Source organism: Coregonus clupeaformis, unplaced genomic scaffold (genome assembly GCF_020615455.1).
Source record: "Coregonus clupeaformis isolate EN_2021a unplaced genomic scaffold, ASM2061545v1 scaf0010, whole genome shotgun sequence".
NCBI lineage: Eukaryota > Metazoa > Chordata > Actinopteri > Salmoniformes > Salmonidae > Coregonus > Coregonus clupeaformis.
In genome coordinates this window covers 374,136-391,055 of record NW_025533465.1, presented here as the reverse complement: position 1 = coordinate 391,055, position 16,920 = coordinate 374,136, and the positions used below count along the sequence as shown (strand labels likewise).

The 16,920-nt window shown below is 48.2% G+C and overlaps 1 pseudogene; it reads right to left on the bottom strand.

Moving 5' to 3' along the window:
• Positions 1-152: 152 nt before the first annotated feature.
• LOC121551938 lies at positions 153-16,881 on the bottom strand (annotated as a pseudogene).
• Between the last annotated feature and the right edge of the window lie 39 nt (positions 16,882-16,920).

Genomic DNA, 16,920 nt, shown 5'->3' with positions numbered 1-16,920 from the left:
AGGAAGAGGGGTGGAAATTGAATGATTTTCCTTGCAGCGACAGGAATCGAACTGGAATTTTCACTTCCTTTATATCATTGCTTAGCTGAAATAAATTCAACAGGGTGGATTTCTTTATTTAAATAAATATTTATTTATTAATGCTATACACTTGTCAATAAGGTCTGAGGAGGCTATAGGGCCATTCATAGTTGGAAAATTAAATGTTGACATTATAGCATAGAGAACATTTCAATGAATGAATCTTCAGACATAATAAGAATGACTAAAAAAGTACAGTGCACTGCTAGCAATGGAAGCCTATGGTGATTGTACAATATCCTGAGTGAAACACTTTCTCACAGCACCACAACAGTAAAATCCCCTTTGTCTAGTCTAGACATCCTCACACAAGTACAATGCATCACAAGGCATCCACTCAAGGTTGCCAAAAAATTAAAGAGGAGAGAAGATAATGCAAGCCAAAATATTTTTGACTGAGTTGACTATTACAGTACAGAGAACACCAATTGTGCAAAACTATACAAGTTTCCCTGTAGCTCAGTTGTAGAGCATGGTGCTTGTAACACCAGGGTAGTGGGTTTGATTCCTGGGACCATACATCAAATGTATGTACACATGGCTGTATGTTGCTTTGGATAAAAGCTTCATGCTAAATGGCATACATTATTATCAGGACAACATGTGGGTGTTTATGTCTGAGTGGTTTAGGAGGACGTTGTAGCCTAGTCCAGGGTTTTATGACAGTTGAGAGCCACAGAAGGAGGTGATGGGCAGGCAGAGCAGGGAGCAGAAGTGAACTTGACCAGGCTGGCTCCTGTGAGACCTCCAGTCAGAACCGCTGCCTGGTTTACAGCACAACGACACCTCACACCTACACAACAACAGAACATTGCGTCCGCAAGATGTCATGTAAAATCATTATGTAATATACTGTATATTGGCAGCACATGATCAGGCCTGGGGTTGGTTTAGTTGATACAGTACCTGATGACACTTTGGATGATCTTCTTCTCATCCTGGTCCAGACACACAGGGAAGGTGGTCCCACTGCCACCACTCACCTGGACCTTGTCCACCTTCACCTCTGACCTGGAGATATGCTGAGGGGAGAGGTCAAGGATGCAAGGGACAGGAGTTAGTCAAGGTAAGCCACTACACATGACTCGTGGGTCAATGTTTTTTCAATTTCCATGAACTGTGCTGAACAAAACAGAGCTACTGGGTGTCAAGCAGGGCTGGCCCTAGCCTTTTTGGGGCCCTAAGCAAAATGTTGTTGCAACAGCAGGAAAATAACTCTGCAGCAACAGGAAATGTGAATTATTATGTGGATTATAATTAATGGACATTTATTGTAGGGTGTTGATAAATATTTTGTAAGTGCAAATCAAGTCTGACATTTTAAAGTGGAAATTACAAACTTCAGAAGCCTTTTAAAACCTTGAATACACTATACGTTTGCAATTCCGGCCGCGGGGCCCTAAGCGGTCGCTTATGTCTCTTATGCCCTGATGTCAAGCAATGTGTCTCTACTTCACCTGATTGTAGTTTTTCTTGGATTTGGAGCTCTGTATCTTCAGCACCTTTGTCATTGTCAAGTGAAGACTCTCCATTTTAGAATCTAGATATAAATACATATATTAAATAACATTTCATGGGAGTTATATCAAGAGAAAGATATTACTAAATATGTGTAAAATATAAAATCTATTTTTGCATTAATCTTTCTCAATTCATCTTCCTCAAAGCTTGTGGTAAGCCACATACCTAGCTGCTCAGGTCCCTTGCAGGCTTTCCTCAAGTTTATCGAGGTGCAAACCATGTCTGTTTCTGTCCTTTGACTCCTCCCACTCACACAAACCTAAAAAATAATGGTGGAAGGGTTGGAAAATAATCTCTCTCAAGTAATTTTATAATAGTGTTGATTACTTAGTATTTTTGAAAAAGTGCTAAATAATACCTTGTTATAAACAACATCTAGTGCTAATGGCAGGGCCTCACGATCTCCATCAATCCCAAACCTTTTGCTAGCTGCACCTGTAATACAGAGGCAATCATGATTAGATATTACAGTAGAAGGACATACAAAAGTATAGATTTTAGAATAAAGCACAGGCATGTTTTGTTAAATAACCTTTGAGAGTGGTGTGTGTGTTTTTGTGCATGTGCATGCATATGTGTGTTTGAGGTGGGCAAACTCACCCATGGCCTTGACGGCTCATGTCCCTGCTGTGTGTCCTAGCTCCAAGGAATGGATAAACACCTCTCTTCTCTTCTCTCCCCCAGCCAGGGTCAGCTATGTCACAAATAATTGAAAGTACTTTGAATGGCATGCACGTGTTTGTGTGTGTGTGTGAAAAACCTCACTCATGTGGACTCAATCATTTACTGGTATAGACAGATCTGACTGTATAGAACTTCTTTGTATCCTACAATGTTTCACAGTGTATCTGAATACAGTGTTGAAATATGTATTAGTTAAAGTAGGACTGGGCTCACCTCAGCCTGGTAGAGTTGTAGCAGAACAGGCTGTGCTGCATTTCGACAGTAATACAGCACCAGGTCTGCCAGGAGGAGAAGGCGCTCAGAGGAGCTGTTCTCTGAGTTACAATCCACTTTAGAAGTCGTCTGGGAAATTACATTCATATAGAAATACAATCCCCAGTTAGGATAATTAAAGGGCACATGATGGCCTGTTTGAAAAGGAACCCAGGTGAAGTTGTAATTGTGGTACCTCGCACAGGACATCAGAGGACAGGCTGAGGAGACTGAGCACGCTTCGTTTGTACCAGGGGTCAGTCATGCCTATCAACTGGGCGATGTCAGTGGTGCTGTCCTCAAGTATAACTCCATTTGACTCCTGGATGTGACAGCAAAGATAAGATAAATTGTACAAAGTTAGGGTTAGGGTTAGGAAGCGATTATAAGCTCTCATTATCTTATCTAATGGCACATCATACTTTTTTTTGTCTTCTGTACACAACTATGAAGTCAGCTGTGCTCTTGTCCTCTTCTGGAAGAACCACAAAGCTGGCTATTCTCACCATAGATGGTGGGCATTTCAGTGGACTCCCTAGGTGCCCCTCTGGCACTGTGGTCACTCCTCCTGGACCTCCCAGTTTCCTCCTCTTCACAGGAACAAAGTAGAACTGCAGCCTGCAGGCCCTGGTGAGGCGAGGACACCTGCTCTCCCTCTGCTGAAGGTCAGTGTAGGCCCTGGCCAGCCTCCCTGCCTCCCGGTCCTCCCCAAACACCACCACCCTGACCAGGGTGGACATCTCCACCCCTTCCCCTCCTCACAGCTCAGGATGGGCCTCTTCTGGACACACACGTGGTGACTCTGGGGAAACGGTCCATCCGAGGTGGGGGCGGGCACCCCTGAACTGCGGGGCAGGCGGACCTGTCTAGGCAAGGACTTGGATCGCTTGATCCGTGCCCCAGACGTGCCGACTCTAATGACATCACCACGGGAGCCCATGCTCTGGGCACGTCGACAGAGGGAGGAGCTGCGTTGGGACTTGAAGAGCATGGAGAAACGCTGGCTGAGGTGGGCTTTTGACTTAGGCTTCCTCCTGGTCTCTGGTTGGCCGTCATCTATCTCCAAGTCCTCGCTGAAGTCACTGTCCATCCCAGAAGACTCAGACAGGGTGGAGGGCACAGACCAGCTGGAGGACAGGGAGTAGCTGGAGAACATAGAGTCTCTGGAGCAGGTGGACACAGTGGAGATCCGGTGGTCTGTGTATCGGTTCTTTATTGTTTTCTCCTCTTCATCATCCTCCTTTCCCTTGTCTCTGGGAAGGTTAAGGACTGGGAGCTGGTCCAGCTCACTCTGAAGAATGTAATTTAAAATGTCTGAACGAATACACAGAATTACAGCCACAGACACAAAGGCTATACATATTTTACAGTATGGCATTGAAATATACTGTCTTGGATTTGGAGAAAGAAGCAATGGGAAAAAAGCTAATTACCGAAGTTGTCCTTATCCCAGGAGTACATGTGACATTTGGCTAAGGGCAGCATCAGTGTATGGGCATTTCCTAATAAGAAGAGAAAGAACAAAGACTAATCAGATCAAGTAGGATCAAGCATTGTATGTGACACTGAGTTTCTCAGAGTCATAACTCAAAATTGGACTTCCTCATCTGTCCATCTCTAATCATCTCCAGTCAGTCCTGTTTGCCCAATGTTGACCATCTTATCTGTTCCAGGAACACCTCAGATGGTGAGATTATGATGAAGCATGTAGTAAAGTTCTCTCACCAGGGCCTGTATTGCAGTCTGTAGGGGGTATTCCAATGCTCTCCACCAGCCCATTCAGGCTCTGCAGTAGACTCTCTCTGGCTGTGTCTGGGTCCCGTGTAGAGGCTGCTATCTCCAGGGCCTCTGTTACTGCAGTCACAAGCTGCTCCAGATCCTCTGCCCCTTTTGACTGTTAGACAGATACAGATATTGTATAATCTGCTTGCGAGCAGTATATATACAGTTGAAGTCTGAGGTTTACATACACTTAGGTTGGAGTCATTAAAACTCGTTTTTCAACCACTCCACACATTTCTTGTTAACAAACTATAGTTTTGGCAAGTCGGTTAGGACATCTACTTTGTGCATGACACAAGTAATTTTCCCAACAATTATTTACAGACAATTATTTCACTTATAAGTCACTGTATCACAATTCCAGTGGGTCAGAAGTTTACATACACTAAGTTGACTGTGCCTTTAAACAGCTTGGAAAATTCCAGAAAATGATGTCATGGCTTTAGAAGCTTCTGATAGGCTAATTGACATCATTTGAGTCAATTGGAGGTGTACCTGTGGATGTATTTCAAGGCCTACCTTCAAACTCAGTGCCTCTTTGCTTGACATCATGGGAAAATCAAAAGAAATCAGCCAAGACCTCAGAAAAAAAATTGTAGACCTCCACAAGTCTGGTTCATCCTTGGGAGCAATTTCCAAACGCCTGAAGGTACCACGTTCATCTGCACAAACAATAGTACGCAAGTATAAACACCATGGGACCACGCAGCCGTCATACCGCTCAGGAAGGAGACACGTTCTGTCTCCTAGAGATGAACGTACTTTGGTGCGAAAAGTGCAAATCAATCCCAGAACAACAGCAAAGGACCTTGTGAAGATGCTGGAGGAAACAGGTACAAAAGTATCTATATCCACAGTAAAACGAGTCCTATATCGACATAACCTGAAAGGCCGCTCAGCAAGGAAGAAGCCACTGCTCCAAAACAGCCATAAAAAAGCCAGACTACGGTTTGCAACTGCACATGGGAACAAAGATCGTACTTTTTGGAGAAATGTCCTCTGGTCTGATGAAACAAAAATATAACTGTTTGGCCATAATGACCATCATTATGTTTGGAGGAAAAGGGGGGAGCTCGCATGCTGAACAACACCATCCCAACCGTGAAGCATGTGGGCGGCAGCATCATGCTGTGGGGGTGCTTTGCTGCAGGAGGGACTGGTGCACTTCACAAAATAGATGGCATCATGAGGAAGGAAAATTATGTGGATATATTGAAGCAACATCTCAAGACATCAGTCAGGAAGTTAAAGCTTGGTCGCAAATGGGTCTTCCAAATTGACAATGACCCACGCATACTCCGAAAGAAGTTGTGGCAAAATGGGTTAATGACAACAAGGTCAAGGTATTGGAGTGGCCATCACAAAGCCCTGACCTCAATCCTATAGAAAATGTGTGGGCAGAACTGAAAGAGTGTGTGCAAGCAAGGAGGCCTACAAACCCGACTCAGTTACACCAGCTCTGTCAGGAGGAATGGGTCAAAATTCACCCAACTTATAATGGGAAGCTTGTGGAAGAATATCCGAAACGTTTGACCCAAGTTAAACAATTTAAAGGCAATGCTACCAAATACTAATTGAGTGTATGTAAACTTCTGACCCACTGGGAATGTGATGAAAGAAATAAAAGCTGAAATAAATCATTCTCTCTACTATTATTCTGACATTTCACATTCTTAAAATAAAGTGGTGATCCTAACTGATCTAAGACAGGGAATTTTTACTAGGATTAAATGGCAGGAATTGTGAAAAACTGAGTTTAAATGTATTTCGCTAAGGTGTATGTAAACTTCCGACTTCAACTGTATGATACAGATTCTCTTCAGTAGTATTGGTGCACTATGCATAATGCATAGATGCATAAATCCAAAACAAACAACCAAAAATACGTTAACAAACCATGGAGCTAGAAAATGGTGAATAGAAAAAGGTAATTCATGACCCTTGGGTACAGATAATCATATACAAATGCCTACCTGACAGTAGGTAAAGTAACTGAACTGTGAACACATAATTTAGGAATCACATATAATAGGACATACCTGCAGTGCATTATGCAGTATGTGAAGGGGGTACTTGGTCCCCAGGGCAGCCTGGAGGGCATGTTTGATCAGGGTGACGGAGGTGTCCCTCTGGGAGTGACAGACACCACTCAGCTGCTCAGAGACAGACAGGAACTCAGGAGGGACGTCCTCGCCTGGGCTCATTAACAACACCGTCCTAATACAGTCACACATACACACACATATATTATGAACACACACACAACAAAGAGGAGAACAGTGGTTTGTGTTTAAATGTTTCAAGTTGGAGCGATGTTGAATGATTTAATCACGGTTGGTCTTTGTTGGCCTGTGTTGACTTACATCGTTTTGGAGTGATTGGTGGTGGTGGTCAAGCCCTGTTCTTCTCTCACTAGTCTTTGAAATGAGATACCTGGTGGAAATACAGTATAAGGTATGGCGTTACATCTTGTGTTGTTTAAACCAGGGCTCTCCAACCCTGTTCCTGGAGAACTACTCTCCTGTAGGTTTTCAATCCAACCCCAGTTGTAACTAACCTGATTCAGTATATCAACCAGCTAATTATTAGAATCAGGTGTGCTAGATTAGGATTGGAGCAAAAACCTACAGGACGGTAGCTCTCCAGGAACAGGGTTGTAGAGCCCTAGTTTAAACAACAGGGCCTCCATGTGGAAGAAAATGGAACTTGAATCAGGACAGTGACAAGTGAAAGATGAGATGAGACCCAGACCAACAGGAAGGCTGTATAGCCTAGGGTTCAATACCTGGTGCCCTGAGCTCCTGCTGGATGAGGGAGAGCAGGTGTCGGCTGGTGCTGCAGCAGGGCTCCGGCCAGGACAGGAAACAGTGGAACACCTCACAGGCCTCCTGCAGCACCCCAGAGTCAGGGGAGAAGTGAGGGGTCTGAAACAGAGGAGAGATACTTACTGGATCATCTGAGAACTATGGTACATTGGACTGGTCTGAGACTTAGAAGTTGTCCACACATGGGTTTCTGGACATGGTTGGTGATGATGAGTTTCTGTGGTGTGGTGGTCTAATGTATCTGGGCTCACCTGCAGAAGAGTGGAGGAGAACAGGAGAGCCAGTGGGACCACCAGCTCATCCTGGCACTGCTCTAGAACCTACAGAATATAGAATTACATTTACATTACAGTTACATTACAGTTATATTACAGTTACATTACAGCTAAAGTAAATGACACAGATGTAGAACAGTTTATTAAATGGAGAGCCATACCTCTCGTGTTTTCCTCAGAATCTGCTGCAGCAGGATTATGAAATTTTGTGGATCTCTCTTCACTAGTTCCTCTAAACTCCAGCGGTTTATGCACAGGCCAGCTGAACACACAGACAAACACACAATGTAGGAAAAATATACTCTCTAACTTCCCCTTTCAGTAGGAATGGTGGTCAAATCCAATAAATCATACTGTGTACATAAAGTTGACACTGTGCTGTCCATATTTAATAACCGTTTTTTTTAAGGGGATGTGTACAAATGTAAAGTATTTATATTACATTGTCACTCAGGAGTGCTGTGATAGAGCCTGAAGCTTCATATACCATTTGTTCATTTTGAGTGACTTAGGCCCTAGAAATTCCCTTGAAATGATCTCAATTTCCTGTTTGACCTGTGACCTATGTCCTCACCCCCTCCTCCCCATGTGTCATCTCTTTCATTTCCCCTTTGACTCATGGCGAAACTAGATGACCCAACGTTTGAACACTGTTTCATAACAATGGGAGTATTTTTTGTGAATGAAAACTCACATGATTGACTACATAACCAATGCACCACATTCATTAACATTCAGATGTGGAAGTGGTGAAATTTCACACTGATTAATCATTAGATCAATAACTCTAAGTGATGAGGCTTACCGTTCCAGGGCTGTGTGTTGGGAGGGCTGTGGCCCAGGCCGTAAAGGCACCTGTCCAGAGCGTGGTGGATCCGGTCCTCTGTGCATGAGGTGTGCTCCATCTTAGATAATCTCCTGCAGAAGCATCACAGGACTTTCAGTAGTTGAACAACATTTATGTTTGTCATAATTACTTGTGGCCTTCCTGCTCAAGCCTGCAATAATATACTGCTGATGCCAGTGGAGATGCAACCACAAGTGTTTGTCCTGTGGATGACTCAAAGCTGTAATAAAAAAATGGTCATGGAGAACTCTATCGGAAAAGAACACTTCCATGTTTCAGCAGTGTAAACTCCCCTGGCTCTTTGTTAATCCACAGACTGATGATCAGATCGGGCATACATTAAGTAGGAGCCTTAGGCCCAGAGTAAAACTGCTGTGGCCTCCCACACAGACCTGTGTCCCCATGGGGCCATATATTTAGCCTGGAGGGTCTCTTTCTTCATGTGTGCAGACAGGAAGGTGTCATTGTGAAGTACAGCTGGGGTCCAAAGGCAGCCCTGCCACTGTTGCCATGCAACAGGGACTGAGATGTGAATAGGAAACTGAGGGTCACCTGTGGCAGAACAAACAGGAAAAGAGCCTCCCTATTATGACTACTTGGAAGGTGACTACGGAAGCACCCCAAGGGTGAAGTTCATACCCTACATGAGATAAGGAGATATGGCAGTTAAAGATGCACTCTCAAACGTTTGTATAATTTCAGCCAGTAGTTTTGAAAGTGATGCCCACGAGCCAAAACTGGTCCCCGTTTTTTGTGTACTACGTCATCCAATTGTGTACCACATCATCCATTTTGTGTGATATGTTACGAATTGTGCAATTTGTATGATACAGTATCATACGAATTTAGCAATTTGTGTGATATGTTACAAATCCAATTTGTGCAATATGTTACACATTTGTAGTGCTTAAGATCCCGGAAGTGCATCTTTAAGGCAGGAATGTGATGACATGGAATAATAAAATGACGTTGTCCTACTCACTGAAACCTTTCCTGTGCACTCTTACCATATTTACAGTTCTGTTGTGTGAACTTGATGGTAGCTTTTCACGTATACTACATTACCAAAAGTATGTGGACACCTGCTCGTTGAACACCAAAATCATGGGCATTAATATGGAGTTGGTGGCCTCTTTGCTGCTATACCAGCCTCCACTCTTCTGGGAAGGCTTTCCACTAGATGTTGGAACATTGCTGCTGGGACTTGCTTCCATTCAGCCACAAGAGCATTAGTAAGGTCAGGCACTGATGTTGGGCGATTAGGCCTGGCTCACAGTCGGCGTTCCAATTAAACTCAAAGGTGTTTTATGGGGTTGAGGTCAGGGCTCTGTGCAGGCCAGTCAAGTTCTTCCACACCGATCTCGACAAACCATTTCTGTATGGACCTCGCTTTGTGCACGGGGGCATTGTCATGCTGAAACAGGAAAGGACCTTCCCCAAACTGTTGCCACAAAGTTGGAAGCACAGAATCGTCTAGAATGTCATTGTATGCTGTAGCGGTAAGATTTCCCTTCACTGGAACTAAGGAGCATAGCCCAAACCATGAAAAACAGCCCCAGACCAATATTCCTCCTCCACCAAACTTTACAGTTGGCACTATGCATTGGGGCAGGTAGCGTTCTCCTGACATCCAAACCCAGATTTGTCCGATGGACTTCCAGATGGTGAAGCGTCATTCATCACTCCAGAGTCCAATGGCGGCGAGCTTTACACCACTCCAGCTGACGCTTGGCATTGCGCATGGTGATCTTAGGCTTGTGTGCGGCTGCTCGGCCATGGAAACCCATTTCATGAAGCTCCCAACGAACAGTTATTGTGCTGATGTTGCTTCCAGAGGCAGTTTGGAACTCAGTAGTGAGTGTTGCAAACGAGGACAGACGATTTTTACGCGCTACGCGCTTCAGCACTCGATGGTTCCGTTCTGTGAGCTTGTGTGGCCTACCACTTCACGACTGAGTCGTTGTTGCTCTTAGACGTTTCCACTTCACAATAACAGCACTTACAGCTGACCGGGGCAGCTCAAGCAGGGCAGAAATTTGACAAACTGACTTGTTGGAAAGGTGACATCTTATGATGGTGCCACGTTGAAAGTCACTGAGCTCTTCTGTAAGGCCATTCTCCTGCCAATGTTTGTCTATGGAGATTGCATGGCTGTGTGCTCGATTTTATACACCTGTCAGCAGTGGGTGTGGCTGAAATAGCCAAATCCACTCATTTGAAGGGGTGTCCACATACTTTTGTATATATAGTATATGACTTGTGAATCAATGAAGCTGGATATTTTATCTCCATTTGGTGCCTCAGAACACTTGTGTGTCAGAGTGTGGTGGGTGGAATAGTAGGAATCAGGTGCAGGAAACCAGGAGGACTTCAACAGATCTTTACTAGAGTCCAAACACAAATAAGTCGCCAACCCAACCGGGTGGCGCGAACAATTACGCACGAAACCAACAGTGCGGTAACAACAAGAAAAGCGCACGCAGTGCGAGCTCTCGAAACACAATAACGAGAGAACCAAACACGTAGAGGCAAGCTGACATTCACAATCACGCATAACACCTGACCCAAACACACGAAACTAAATAGGGAACAATTAAGACACAAATAAGGGACAGGTGTTATGAACAGACAAAACCAAATGAACATGAAACATAGAACGGTGGCAGCTAGTACTCCGGAGACGACGACCGCCGAAGCCTGCCCGAACAAGGAAGAGGAGCAGCCTCGGCCGAAACCGTGACAGTACTCCCCCTTGACGCGCGGCTCCAGCCGTGCGCCGACCCGGAGCTCGGGGACGACCCGGACGACGCGGGAGCAGGGCGCGCAGGATGACCCCGATGGAAATCGGTCAGTAGGGACTGGTCTAATACGTCCCTCCTTGGCACCCAGCACCGCTCCTCCGGGCCGTACCCCTCCCACTCCACGAGATATTGAAGACCCCCATCCGGCGTCTAGAATCCAGGATGGACCTCACGGTGTACGCCGGAGCCCCTCGATGTCCAACGGGGCGGAGGAGTCTCCTCAATCTCAAAGTCCTGGAGTGGACCAGCTACCACCGGCCTGAGGAGAGACACATGGAACGAGGGGTTAATATTTTTGTAATCAACAGGTAGTTCTAACCTATAACTCACCTCGTTCAATCTCCTCAGGACTTTAAATGGCCCCACAAACCGCCGACCCAGCTTCCGGCAGGGCAGGCGGAGGGGCAGGTTTCTGGTTGAGAGCCAGACTCGATCTCCAGGTGCGTACACTGGCCCCTCACTGCGGTGTAGGTCGGCGCTCGTCTTCTGTCGACGTATGGCACGCTGCAGATGGACGTGTGCAGCGTCCCACGTCTCCTCCGAGCGCCGCACCCACTCATCCACAGCGGGGGCCTCGATCTGGCTCTCATGCCATGGTGCCAGAACCGGCTGGTACCCTAACACACACTGAAAAGGGGTTAGTTGGGTGGAGGAGTGGCGAAGAGAGTTCTGTGCCATCTCGGCCCAGGGCACATATCTCGCCCACTCCTCCGGCCGGCCCTGACAGTATGACCTCAGAAACCTACCCACATCCTGGTTGACACGTTCAACCTGCCCATTACTCTCCGGGTGGTACCCCGAGGTAAGGCTTACCGAAACCCCCCAACCGTTCCATAAATGCTCTCCACACTCTAGAGGTGAACTGGGGGCCTCGGTCAGACACTATATCCTCGGGTACCCCGTAATGCCGGAAGACATGGGTGAACAGAGCCTCAGCGGTCTGTAGGGCAGTGGGTAGACCCGGCATGGGAAGGAGACGACAGGCCTTAGAGAACCGATCCACAACGACCAGGATGGTAGTATTCCCCTGTGAGGGGGGAAGGTCGGTAACAAAATCCACGAGAGGTGGGACCAGGGTCGTTGTGGAATAGGCAGGGGTTGTAACTTACCCCTGGGCAAATGTCTGGGCGCCTTACACTGGGCGCACACCGAACAGGAGGAGACATAAATCCTCACATCCCTAGCTAACGTTGGCCACCAGTACTTCGTGCTAAGACAGTGCACTGTCCGGCCGATACCCGGATGGCCAGAGGAGGGGGACGTATGAGCCCAACAAATGAGGCGATCGCGTACCTCGAGCGGAACGTACGTCCGACCCACAGGACACTGTGGAGGACTCGGGTCGGTGCGTAACGCCCGCTCGATCTCACCATCAACCTCCCACACCACCGGAGCAACCAGACAAGACTCCGGTAGTATGGGCGTGGACTCAACTGACCTCTCCTCTGCGTCATACCGCCGAGACAGAGCATCTGCCTTCCCGTTCTGGGACCCAGGGATGTATGTGATTTTAAACACAAACCGGGCTAGGAACATAGTCCAGCGAGCCTGGCGAGGATTCAGTCTCCTAGCTGCCCGGATGTACTCCAGGTTACGATGGTCAGTTAGAATGAGGAAAGGGTGTTGAGCCCCTCGAGCCAATGCCGCCACACCTTTAGGGCCTGTACCACGGCTAACAGCTCCCTGTCTCCTACGTCATAATTCCGCTCCGCCGGACTGAGCTTCTTTGAGTAGAACGCACAGGGGCGGAGTTTAGGTGGAGTGCCAGAACGCTGGGAAAGAACGGCCCCTATCCCGGCCTCTGACGCGTCCACCTCTACTTGGAACGGTAAAGAGGGATCCGGATGCGCCAACACCGGCGCCGAGGTAAACAGGTCCTTTAGTCTCCCAAATGCCCTGTCCGCCTCAGCTGACCACCGCAAGCGCACCGGACCCCCCTTTAACAGAGACGTTATGGGAGCTGCCACCTGTCCAAAACCCCCGGATAAACCTCCGGTAATAATTCGCAAAACCCAAGAACCGTTGCACCTCCTTCACAGTGGTTGGGGTCTGCCAATTACGCACAGCTGACACCCGGTCTACCTCCATCTTCACCCCTGACGCAGATAACTGGTAACCCAGAAAGGAGACCGACTTCTGGAAAAACAGACATTTCTCTGCCTTGACATATAGGTCATGCTCCAACAGCCTCCTCAATACTCGGCGCACCAGGGCTACATGCTCAGCACGGGTAGGACTATACACCAGAATGTCGTCGATGTACACAACTACTCCCTGTCCCTGCATGTCCCGGAAAATCTCATCGACGAAGGATTGGAAGACTGAGGGAGCATTCATCAACCCATATGGCATGACTAGATACTCGTAGTGTCCGGAAGTCGTGCTAAACGCTGTCTTCCATTCATCGCCCTCTCGAATGCGCACCAAGTTATATGCGCTCCTAAGATCCAATTTTGTAAAGAACTGCGCACCGTGCAGTGACTCCGTCATAGTCGCAATCAGAGGAAGTGGATAGCTGTACTTCACTGTGATCTGATTGAGACCGCGGTAATCAATACACGGGCGCAGACCTCCATCCTTTTCTTCACAAAAAGAAACTTGAGGAAGCGGGTGAAACGGAGGCCCGTATGTATCCCTGTCTAAGAGACTCAGAGATGTATGTCTCCATACCCTTTCTCTCCTCTTGAGACAAGGGATACACATGGCTCCGCGGGAGAGCTGCTCCTGACTGGAGATCTATCGCACAATCCCCCCGTCTATGAGGCGGCAGCTGCGCCGCCCTAGTCTTACTGAACGCCAGTGCCAAATCCTCATACTCGGGGGGAATCTGCAGTGCTGGCATTAGATTCGGACTCTCCACCGAGGTCGCCCCTATGGAAACACCCAGACACCGCCCCTCACATTGAGCAGACCACCCTTTAAGAGCTTTCTCTCGCCACCTAATAATAGGGTCATGAGTCATCAACCAGGGAAGACCCAGCACTACCGGATACGCAGGAGAGTCAATCAGATAGAGCTGAATTCTCTCTTCATGACCCTCCTGCGCCGTCATCTGAAGGGGTGCTGTGACTTCCCTAATCAACCCAGACCCTAACGGACGGCTATCTAGGGCATGGACGGGGAAAGGCTTATCCACTGGAAGGAGGGGAATCCCTAACTCTATACAGAACTGGCGATCTACAAAATTCCCAGCTGCGCCTGAATCTACCAGCGCCTTATGCTGGGAACGAGGTGCAACCTGTGGGAAACAAACAGGCAAGGTTAGGTGCACGACAGAAAGCTCTGGGTAAGCAGGGCGCCTACTCACCTGGGGGGACCCCCAATGCGTGACCTGCCATCTCCCTCACTGGAGGACCCGCCCCAACACCTAGCCGCGGTGTGCCCTCCACGACCACAGTTGGTGCAAGGGCCGGGTCCCCTCGGGCTCCTCCTCCTCCGTTCCCCTAGCGCCAGCACCTCCGAGCTCCATAGGGCTCGGCTCGGAGGTGCTGGAGAGTGGAATGGGCGAACCCCCCCCTCCGGGACGCCCACGGGTGGCGAGCAGGGTATCCAGCCGGATGGCCATGTCGACCAGCTGGTCGAACGTCAACGACGTGTCCCTGCACGCCAACTCTCGCTGGACGTCCTCTCGGAGGCTGCAGCGGAAATGGTCGATATGGGCCCGCTCATTCCACCCTGCGTCAGCCGCTAGGGTCCGAAACTCTAAGGCAAAGTCCTGGGCGCTCCTCATCCCCTGTCGGAGGTAGAATAGACGTTCCCCCGCCGCCTTCCCTTCCGGTGGATGGTCGAACACAGCACGGAAGCGGCGGGAGAACTCCGCATAGTTCGTGGTAGCGGCGTCCATTCTCCTCCACTCGGCGTTGGCCCACTCCAACGCCTTGCCGGTGAGACAGGAGATGAGGGCTGAGACGCTCTCGTGTCCCGAGGGCGCCGGGTGTACGGTGGCGAGGTAGAGCTCCACCTGCAGCAGGAACCCTTGACACCCGGCAGTGGAGCCGTCGTACGCCCTCGGGAGCGAGAGCCGAATCCCACTAGGTTCCGGAGATGAGACAGGGGGCTGACCGATGGGGCTGGTTCGGTTCGTGGAGGTGTGGGAACCCCGCTGGTCTCCCCATCGGTGCAGAGTATTCATCACCCCCTCCAGGGCATGACAGACCTGGTTGATGCGGTCCTCCTGACCACGAAGACGTTCAGCCATCTCGGCTGTCGGCGCGGTCGCTCCTGCTGATTCCATGGTGAGGATGCGTGATTCTGTCAGAGTGTGGTGGGTGGAATAGTAGGAATCAGGTGCAGGAAACCAGGAGGACTTCAACAGATCTTTACTAGAGTCCAAACACAAATAAGTCGCCAACCCAACCGGGTGGCGCGAACAATTACGCACGAAACCAACAGTGCGGTAACAACAAGAAAAGCGCACGCAGTGCGAGCTCTCGAAACACAATAACGAGAGAACCAAACACGTAGAGGCAAGCTGACATTCACAATCACGCATAACGCCTGACCCAAACACACGAAACTAAATAGGGAACAATTAAGACACAAATAAGGGACAGGTGTTATGAACAGACAAAACCAAATGAACATGAAACATAGAACGGTGGCAGCTAGTACTCCGGAGACGACGACCGCCGAAGCCTGCCCGAACAAGGAAGAGGAGCAGCCTCGGCCGAAACCGTGACATTGTGCTTTGAGCTATGACACACTAACTAACACAAACTCATTGACAAAGCCTCCTCTGGTCTGATGAGCACCTTTCTACTTGACATTACTGTACTGGCCCTGGCCAGACTTCCAACCTCAGCCAGCAGAAAGGTCATTGTCTGCAGAGGAAGCAGGTGTCACCCTATTGTCACCCTGTCACACTGTTCCTGTGGTCCATGGTGCCAGCCAGAGGACTCCCACATAACACAGGGACAACAACATTGTACTGGGAGCAACAATAACTGAGTGTGTTGGAGTATGTGAAGCATATGTCCAACACCACAACTATCATGTTGTGACTTGGTTTAGACTGTTGTTGACAGATTGCGTGGATAATATGTTGAAAGAGGAACAGGAAACAAAAGCCTTAGCAACACTTTATCTTTGCAGCAACATTTTTTGGAAGATTTTGAAATTTCACACCTCTGCAAAATGGGCCCATTTTCTAAGAAAGCTAAGCGACTTCAGTGTTGTTGTTGGGTATGGCACAGAAGGTATCAACACTGCACACACACTCAACTGCAGTTTAAACTGAAGTCTTGAGTCTAAATTATTTTCCTTTCCCAAGTCTTGAGTCAAGATATACACCAACAAGTTCTTACAAAGTGTCTAAATTATTCTAGGAGAAAGGACATTAGTCTCCCGAGTGGCGCAGTGGTCTAAGGCACTGCATCGCTGTGCCACTAGAGATCCTGGTTCGAATCCAGGCTCTGTCGTAGCCGGCCGTGACCGGGAGACCCATGGGGCGGCGCACAATTGGCCCAGCGTCGTCCAGGGTAGGGGAGGGAATGGCCGGCAGGGGATGTAGCTCAGTTGGTAGAGCATGGCGTTTGCAACGCCAGGGTTGTGGGTTCGATAAAAAATATAATGTATGTGCTAACTGTAAGTCGCTCTGGATAAGAGCGTCTGCTAAATGACGTAAATGTAATGCTGACATTTCTTCAAAGCAGTAGACCAGACATTGAGTGAAGTTTGTTAAGTCTTACCTGCAGCTGTCCTGAAGGGTCTGTGTCATTCAGTATTGCTTTATATCCCAGAGTTTTTGATTCCATCCAGCTGCGGCTCACTAGTGGAAGAGAAACGAATACAGCGACCACATCCTTCACTGTGTGTGCTGCCACAGCCCAACGAAAATAGATGATGCCAAATGC